This window comes from Alligator sinensis, unplaced genomic scaffold, assembly GCF_000455745.1.
Source record: "Alligator sinensis unplaced genomic scaffold, ASM45574v1 scaffold377_1, whole genome shotgun sequence".
Classification (NCBI taxonomy): Eukaryota; Metazoa; Chordata; order Crocodylia; family Alligatoridae; genus Alligator; species Alligator sinensis.
This window is the reverse complement of record NW_005842047.1, coordinates 1,870,519-1,879,325: the sequence shown is the minus strand read 5'-3', so window position 1 is coordinate 1,879,325 and position 8,807 is coordinate 1,870,519.

Below are 8,807 nucleotides of genomic sequence, written 5' to 3'. Positions count from 1 at the left end.
CATCTTCAGCCGCCTCTCTATCTCGGACGACTGAGGAGCGGGGCAGGGCGCCCCGCCGCCGCCGCAGCCTCCTCGCGGACTGCCGCCACCGCCTCCCGGGAACCAGCCAAGCTCGCACACGCGGTCCCCCTGGGCTCTGAAGGGGAGGGGGGGTGTTTTCTCTAATCTCTCTCCTGGTTTTTTGTTTGTTTTTTCTTTGCTTCAGGGTGTTTCCATTTTTCTCTCTTCGCCTCCCCCCCTCCCCCCCTTTTTCTAGTTTAATTGCTGAGCAACTAAATTAAAAAGCGGAGGGGTGGAAGAGAGGTAGAGAAGGAGGGAGGGCGGGGAAACCAACCCACGTTTTATGTCGCGAGACGAACAAAAACAAAAACTTCAGTCTTTTTTTTTTTTTTTTTTTTTTTTTTTTTTTTTTTTTTTTTTTTTTTTTTTTTTTTTTTTTTTTTTTTTTTTTTTTTTTTTTTTTTTTTTTTTTTTTTTTTTTTTTTTTTTTTTTTTTTTTTAGAGAGAGACCTTGGAAGAAGGGGATTGTCTTTCTTTTTTTTTTTTTTTTTCTTTCGTTGTTGTTCCTCTTGGAGACTAAGCACCAGCAGCAGCAGCCATTCCATCTGTGTGTTCGTGTTTTTGTTTTGTTCTTTTACAAGAAGCATTAGCAGAAGGGAGGGGGGGGAAGACACCCCCGGAAAGCAACAAACAATCCAGAGGGGCCTGAACCCAGCTTTTCCAGCTCCTCCAATTTTTTTTATACATGGGGGGGGGGGGCATTTGTGGGCAATTGATTATTAAGTAGTGGGGGGGGAGGAGTTGTTTGGGGGTTTTTTTTCTTCCTTTCTGGCCTTTCAGTCCAGTTCAAAATGAAAACACACAACATATGAAATGTATAAGCTTTTAAAAGAAGAATACAACATCCTGCCAAGAATATGCCTTGATAACAAAACAACCCTTTTTTATATATATAAATATATCTATATATATCTATATATATTATAACAAATGCTAAAACTTTTCATTCCAAAGTTTAATATTGGTTCCATTGCCACCACTTAGTGGACGTTTGGCTTAGAACAATTTTGTGTTGTTGTTTGCTTTATTTGGAAGCACTCAACCGAGTTTAGTTTTGTCATTGTTGGAGAATAACTGCTGATTTTTTTGTTTGTTTTTTTTAATTTTTTTAGCTGTTTTTTGAGTTGAACTGCATGAGTCACTGCACACAACTCAATATGAAACTATTTAACTTATTTATTATCTTGTGAAAAGTATACATTGGTAATTTGTTCATACTGTATTTATCGGGTATGATGAAAAGCAATAGATATATATTCTTTTATTATGTTTAAATTATGATTGCCATTATTAATCGGCGAAATGTGGAGTGTGTGTTCTTTTCACAGTAATATATGCCTTTTTGTAACTTCACTTGGTTATTTTATTGTAAATGAGTAAAATCTTAATTTAAGAGATTGTATGTAATATTTATTTCATTAATTTCTTTCCTTGTTTACGAAAATTTTTGAAAGATTGCATGGTTTCTTGATAGAAATCGGTCTCGATGCTGTGGAAGTAGTTTGAGGATTTTTTTTTTCTATGGGTTTTCTAGAATGTAAAATGGTTGTAGCCCGTCCAAGTTTGTTTATTTGTTTGTTGTTTTTAATGAAAACAGAACTACTTTGCAATCAGACTTCAAAGTGGCAAATGTAAATCAAACTCATTTGAAATTTAACCAAAAAAGTATTTTTGTTGCCTAACTCCACCAATCACACTGTGATAATAGTCTCAAAGTATGTAGCAATAATTGGGGGTCCCAGTATTATCTCACAGTGCCTTCTCAAGGGTCCACGCTTGCCTTAAATCTTCCTCAACCAAAAAAGTATTTTTTCTTAATGCTTGACATGATAATTTGAATGTAGGGATGGGTTTTAACTACAACAATTTCACCACTTATTTTTTTTAAATAAGCAAGGAGGCCACCTTTGGATCTGAAACTTTATACAGTACGTGAACATATCTTGTTGAATTAAATTCCAAAACTTTGTAATTATTATTATTTTTTTTTTCTCCTTGTGTAGAAAGTCTGGGGGGTGGGAGGGGGAGGGGAGGGCTCCAAAACTTTCCTGGACGGTGGATGAATGAGCAGTAGCTTTAGTTTTTTGTTTTGTACATAGGTACAGATTGAGCACTATGTACTTTTTTTTTTTTTTTTTTTCCCCTTCTTTGGACTACTTTAACAGAAATATGCTTTGAATGTAACTAAAGGATAAGTCAACTTGAGTTGTAATATATTTTCGGGAGTCAGTTCACTACAAATTGAGTGTGAGACTGTAAACTTTGTACTGTAAATGTTTTGTAGTTCTCCCAATAAAAATTTTTGGAAAAAAAAAATCAAACTATTGAGACCATGCCTGCAAGGTGGTGCTTTTTTATTAGCTTTCCCTCATCAGAAATGTGTCTAGCTACAGATTAACCAGGTTTTAAACTGCAAAATGGCTCCATTCCTGTAGAAATCACTGGTCGGCTGCCAAAACTAATAACCGGTGTTCCAGAAGGTTCCAAAGTACTAGTGCAAGTTAGATATTATGTCAAGCTTTCTTGGAAAGGAAGAGGGGAATAAACCTTTTTGCTTTCTGTACCTTTAGTTATCTGAAATGGAAAATCCAGTTAATGGTCTTTTATCAATGACACTTGCTTGTGGAGGTGTACTAATATGTGGCCTAGTCTTTTTAAAGCTTGCATGGGATAAAGGTGGGGGGGAATGAAATGCGACTAAGACCTAGGTTTTGTTTCAAATGCATTTTCCTCTGCCAGGAATACAGGCTTCCATCCTAGCATTCCATCAGTTGATGTATTGGCTTTAAAGTCATGCTTTCCTAATTGTCTAGCTTAATCTGTCACCTCTGGGCCTTGGGGATTTGGGTAGCCTAAATCCTTGCAGATAACTTTCACAATGAAGTACAAAGAGGCCTGTGGGCCCTACATTTCATTAATTCAGGAAGCGTGGTTTGTTTGTTTGTTTGTTTGTTTGTTTGTTTGTTTGTTTGTTTGTTTAATGTTAACTCTATAACGGGGTCCTTTCTAGAATCTCTTGGAATACACTTGGCATGATTTGGAAGACTTATTTCTACTTCTGTCAGCCTGATAAATGTTAACTTTATGGCATCTTTGTACTGTCCGGATTGCCACAGTACGTTCTATAAATACAAGGTAGAATGTAATACTGTGCCATGTGTTTGTGTAACAAGCCTTGGACTGACTTTTAGCATAAAACTAAACAAATAAGTGATAGGACAATGCAATCTAATCTCTAAAGTGGATGATGCAAACCTGTTCCTACACATTATTCTCTCTGCCTTGTTTACTCAGAATTGCTGTTTCTGCTCTTAACAAGCTTTTCTTTCAGAAGAAACAATTCATTTTTTTGTTTGTACAGTACCCAACACCATAGGTCTGACTGGAGCTCTAGATGCTATAGTAACTTACTTGCATATAAAAATGAGTTCCTGAGTGCTCACTCTTTCTCCCCCACTGTGTTGTTTGGTTAAAAATAAGTCCTGCTGTTTAAACTTCCTAAGCTACTGCTGCCTACCTGAGCCAATCCAGTTTCATGCTAACTTTTTCTTTTAAGAAAACAATAACCTCCCCCTGCCTCATAATAAAATACATGTATTACTAATGTGTAGTATAGGAGAGAGTGTGAGTGTAGCTTTTTTTTAACCACTTCCCTCTCCCTTGACTGTATCCAAAGGAGATAAGAGAGATGGCAATCAATAATGTCTCATTTGGGCAGCTGTATTTTCTCAGACAGTACTTGCATCTCCTGTACAAACTTCTGTGTGTTGAGTAGCAGCTCATTGTGAGTCACAGCAGTACAGTTTGGTGTTTCCTGGTTGGGGTATGAATCCTGAAAGTTCTGCAGCAGCTGTTCCACATTAAATACAATTGCACTGGTGTTAATTCAAGCTGTTTTGTGCGTTGGCAGTGCTGCCAGCAAAGCATTGAATAACAATTCAAGAAGTCTCCCAAAAGACTCTAGTGCATTGGTATGTTGGGGGGAGGGGGAAGTGGTAAAGAGGGCCTAAAGACTGGTGCACTGCTTTCTTGCTGAAAGCAATGCTCCTGAAGTAAATTGTTTAGCTCCCCTGGAAAAATGCATTTAAAAACAAACAAACCCCCCCCAGCTTTTCTTTTTCTCTTCCGCTACCTCCAGCAGTCCTTGAACAAGGAAGATTAGCACCTGTGTGTGTGTGTTTTATGTGCAAACTGATGCTTGCATTGAAACAAAATTTCTGTAGCTTTTATTTGGGAATTAACTGAAATGCATGAGCTAGGCCAGACTGTTCATAAATGTCCTGTTGCCTTGTAAATCGGTGGATTGTGCAAAACAATAAATTGCTTCTCTACAGGAACTTTGTACTGGCACGATACTTTAAGGTCTTCAGTGCCTCTTGTTGGTGTGATTCTTGCAAAGTAATGTTACAAGGATGGTGGGGATATAGAAAAGTGATCTATAATAGCCAATCATAGAGTTTTAGAACTCAGTTTTTCATACTTCTGTATATTCGTTAACGTAGAAATCTTAAATGAGGACTTGGACTTTTACTATTAAATACAGTAGTAAGATTGGGAAAGAGCTGGTGTGATACCACTTAGTATGTTCAATGTGGGATTCTGAAATTTATCAAGTAAGTTGTTCCTATTAGTCATGGTACTTGTTAATTGTTAAGCCGCTCTCTTTACATAGTGGGTGCTCAAATTTAAGTATTCTCTTTAACTTGCCCTAGGCTTTGGGCCTGGCAGAAGTTAATGAAAAGACTCAGACTGATTTCAAAATGCTTGTTTGGATTGTGCAATACTGAACAATGTATATCCAGCAGCAGAGATACTGCTCTTAACCCACTAACACGACTTGAGCAGTAAGGCAGCTTCTTTCTCTCAACTCCCTGTTCATTTGCAGGCCCAAATGCTCTAATTTATACTACAGTACTGTTTCTATTACAGTGTGCATAAACCCAGCGTTATTGGCTATCAGACTGCAGGCCACTGTTTTCAGTATATACCAAATTGTAGGAGACGGCATGTCAGAAAGTTGCCTATTAATTTGGTAAAGAGTTTACATCATGCATTTCTTCCAGGATTCCTCTCTGATTCTCCACAAAGTTTTCATGCATCTTGAAAAATGTTCTCCTCTGCCCCCCACCCCAAGCACCCAGTCTTAACAGCTGTTGAGGTGAAAGGGCTTAATAAAGTGAGAAGTTCATGCATCTATCTCTGACAACTACATGCTCAAACTCTTATTTCATTTCTATTTGCAAAGTAAACCTAATCTGAACATACCCATTACAGCTGAATGGTTTATAAAACAGCAGAAATAATGACTTTTTACATTTTCATCCTACCCTGGAATGTGAAACTTTGAATTAAAATAAAATTAGTGCTAGTATTCAGACCCGTCAATGATGAGACACTAATTGTGGGTTGATACATATATATTTCTGTCTCTCTAGCTTGCAATGTTGATTGTACAGCAGTTCTTGAAAAGGAAGTCGGGAATCTTATGTTGCCCAACAGAACTGAATTGGTATGGTACTGACAAATTCCAAAGGGACTTCTGGCTGTAAGGTGGAGAAACAAAGAAAACCTCTAAAGTATTGTAGCTACATCCCTATTTTTCCATCTGTATGCTTATACCTTCCTTTTTAGCATTTTATTTCAAATTCTTGGCAGACAGGTTTTCCAACATTACTTGTGCTGTGATTATCAAGTGGCCTCGGAGTTACCAGTACAGTTCATGGGCAAGCAGCTAGAAAACTTTACATTTACTTGTGCAAATGGTCTATCACCAATAAACAGCTGATGATAGCAAAGCCCTAAGAGCTCTAAACCATTGTTATCTTTGGAGTTGTGGAGCTGTAACTAAGGTGGTAACTAGAAATTTACCATAGTCATGCTCTTCTACTGTCAAATCATTGCTATGATTTTGTGTTTCTCTTGTAAATTAAATCAGAATGGCAAGGGTGGGTTGGCAAACCATCTGGTGACACGTCTTGATGGTGGGGAGGGGAGGAGGTGGAGCAGTGGTTTTATTTTCTCTGCCCGTAGGACAATTCCTGTAGCTGCTTGTTAAAGCTTCATTTCCACGTTGGCAACACAATGAGCAGGAATACTTCTTGTGATCACATGTACAGTGTTTTTATTTGAAAATATATTGGTAGTGAAAATAAGACTTCAGTCAAAACTCATGGTCAAGTACTGTAAATATATTGCTGAAATGTCCTTAATAAGTGACAGGGTTGCATCTTCAGAAGAGATGAAAAGGAAGGTGGCTGTGTATGCTATTAGTCTCTAGATTTTACAGTATTCATGTTTAACTACAATTGTGTAATTTTTTTCTTCTAAAAATGTAGTGTGTATTGAGAACCACTGATTTAATTGGGGGGGGTCAATTATTAGAAAATATTCATGCAAGAGTTTAATTTCTTATGGACTTTTGAAAAGTTAATTGCCGAAATCGCAAAACATCAGATACATTCAAATAATTTGGCCAGAAAGAAGTTGACTCAAGTCTTAAATACACAAATAAAAATAATTTCAGGTTTTCTATTAAAATAAGACATGGTAGCTGTGTATAATGGAGACATTTTGGGGTGAGAGACTATCATTGGCAACCTTGTGAAAAAACAACAAATTACTCACCCCGATAAATTGTTTTTGGGTTGGGTTTTTTTCTGTTGTTGAGCCTTAGAGGACACTTCCTGAGTAATTTCTAAGCTGTACAGTACTTGGAAAGGAGTAACAGAGTAACTTAAAACCTTCTTCTCCCTTCCATGTCTTAACTTAGATAGGTAGGGACACCTTTAGAAACACTGACATTTGAAAACAGAGGTCCTGTATCACTGGATTATTACCCACTATCTTTTCTAACTGTCAGTCACTTGGATACTTAGAATGCGGGGAGCTGCTCAGCATAAGAATTAGAGAGAAACTCTGTAGCAGTAAGAGGCTTCATAACTGGTATTTTGATCAGCTTTAAACTGTCCATAAAATCCAGTATTAGATCCATTGTATTGTACTCAAAAATAGCCAAACAGGAGTGTGAAAACCAATTTTTCTTTAATGCAGGAAAGCACAAAAATGGCCTTTACACTTGTTAACTTTTTCCCACAGCCATACAAAAGTGGTCCTGTATTTCTTTTCTCACTTATTTTTTTAGTTACGTGGCTATTCTGACTCCTCTGGATAAAAGCGGTTGAACAAATACTCCCAAAGTCCTTGTTCAGTGTGAGATAAGGTGACACATGTGAGCCTCTGAATTTGGTATGCGTTGCCAGATCTTAAATGGGATGATGTTGTTTATGAAGGCTTTTCCCCAGATAATAAAATTCAGCCTGCTCTTGAATTGAGCATGGAAAAGAGACTGCGAGGGAAAAGCAATATCGTTCCCCAGATGTGTTGCTTTTGCCATGTTTGTATGTACCATTTATGGGGAGGAGATTTTGATCCATGAGCTATCCTCTCTCCATTAAAACTCTTTGTACTGAATAAATGTGCATGCCAGCCAAGTTTTCAGTGTGTACTGAGTGCAGAATGCTTAGCATAGTGGTACACCACTACAGAGCCTCTTGCTGAACTGGTCAGCTGGAGAGATTCAAGTTCTCAGTGGGTAGAGCACGTACCTATGAAATGGGAAGGGGAGAGTGGTCAAGGCAGTCTCCTTGGAAGTGGGAAATGTGGGCTTGAACTCCCACAGGTAGGAGGAAGAAGTCAAATCCTGGGGATCCCATGTTCCGAGACTGCTCTGACCTCAAAGCTGTCGTCTAAAAGTAAGGACGCTCCTTTGTGGATATTTAAGAAGAAATTAATGGAGGAATTCATCTTACTCCCTTGTTGGAAAGAAAGGGCTGTGCTACAGGAGCCTGTTCAGGGTTGTGAATCCCAAGTGGAAGGAGATGACCTACCCTGGACAGGAGTGTAGTTTAAGACTCATTCTGTGTCCTAATTTTTTATTGACTAATTTAGCTCTGTATTAAGTGTGCTGGCTACTGTAAAACCTTTCCCATCACTTCTCCTCTCATTCTTGCCTAACATGACTAGCTTACTGCATGCATTGTGTAAATAGAGAGCTTAGGGCCTAGTTTAGGGCTGCAGATTTTGCTCTCAGTCCCAGGCACATACATGTTAGGCTTTGTAACACACAGCATGCAGTGCCTAAACTCCTTTGTTTCAGGGTTGCTGGTTGTAGCTGTGTTGGTCTAATGACATAGGCAGACAAGACTTTTTGGGTAAATGTGATACCTTTTATTAGACCAACTAAATAGTTGGAAAAATTGTTCTTTGCAAACTTTCAGGCACAAACACCCTTCTTTGTTCTTTGTGCCCGAAAGTTTGCAAAGAACAATTTTTCCAACTATTTAGTTGGTCTAATAAAAGACATCACATTTACCCAAAGAGCCTTGTCTGCCTTGTGGAACTAGCCCTTAACTTTTCTCTTGCTAAAGGCCCCATGTTCAGAATCAGAGTTTGGATTTTAGTACAGGATTTCCTAGCTCCTGTTTGAAGCTTAGGCCATTCCTCTTTCTAGAGGAACTGGGTTTTTTTGTGAGGGTTTTTTGTTTGTTTTTTTTTTTCATACAAACCAAATTGAAGCCATGTTCTAGAAATAAATCTTCAGTGAAGTTAAGTACAGAAAGGTCCGTATTTACCTGCATTTGGGTAATGTTTTATGACAGCAAGTTTAATCGGAATGATAATCTTAATGGGTGTGGGCTCAGCCATGGTTAGGGTGGGAATGCAATGGGTAAAAGTCATGTAGATTAAAA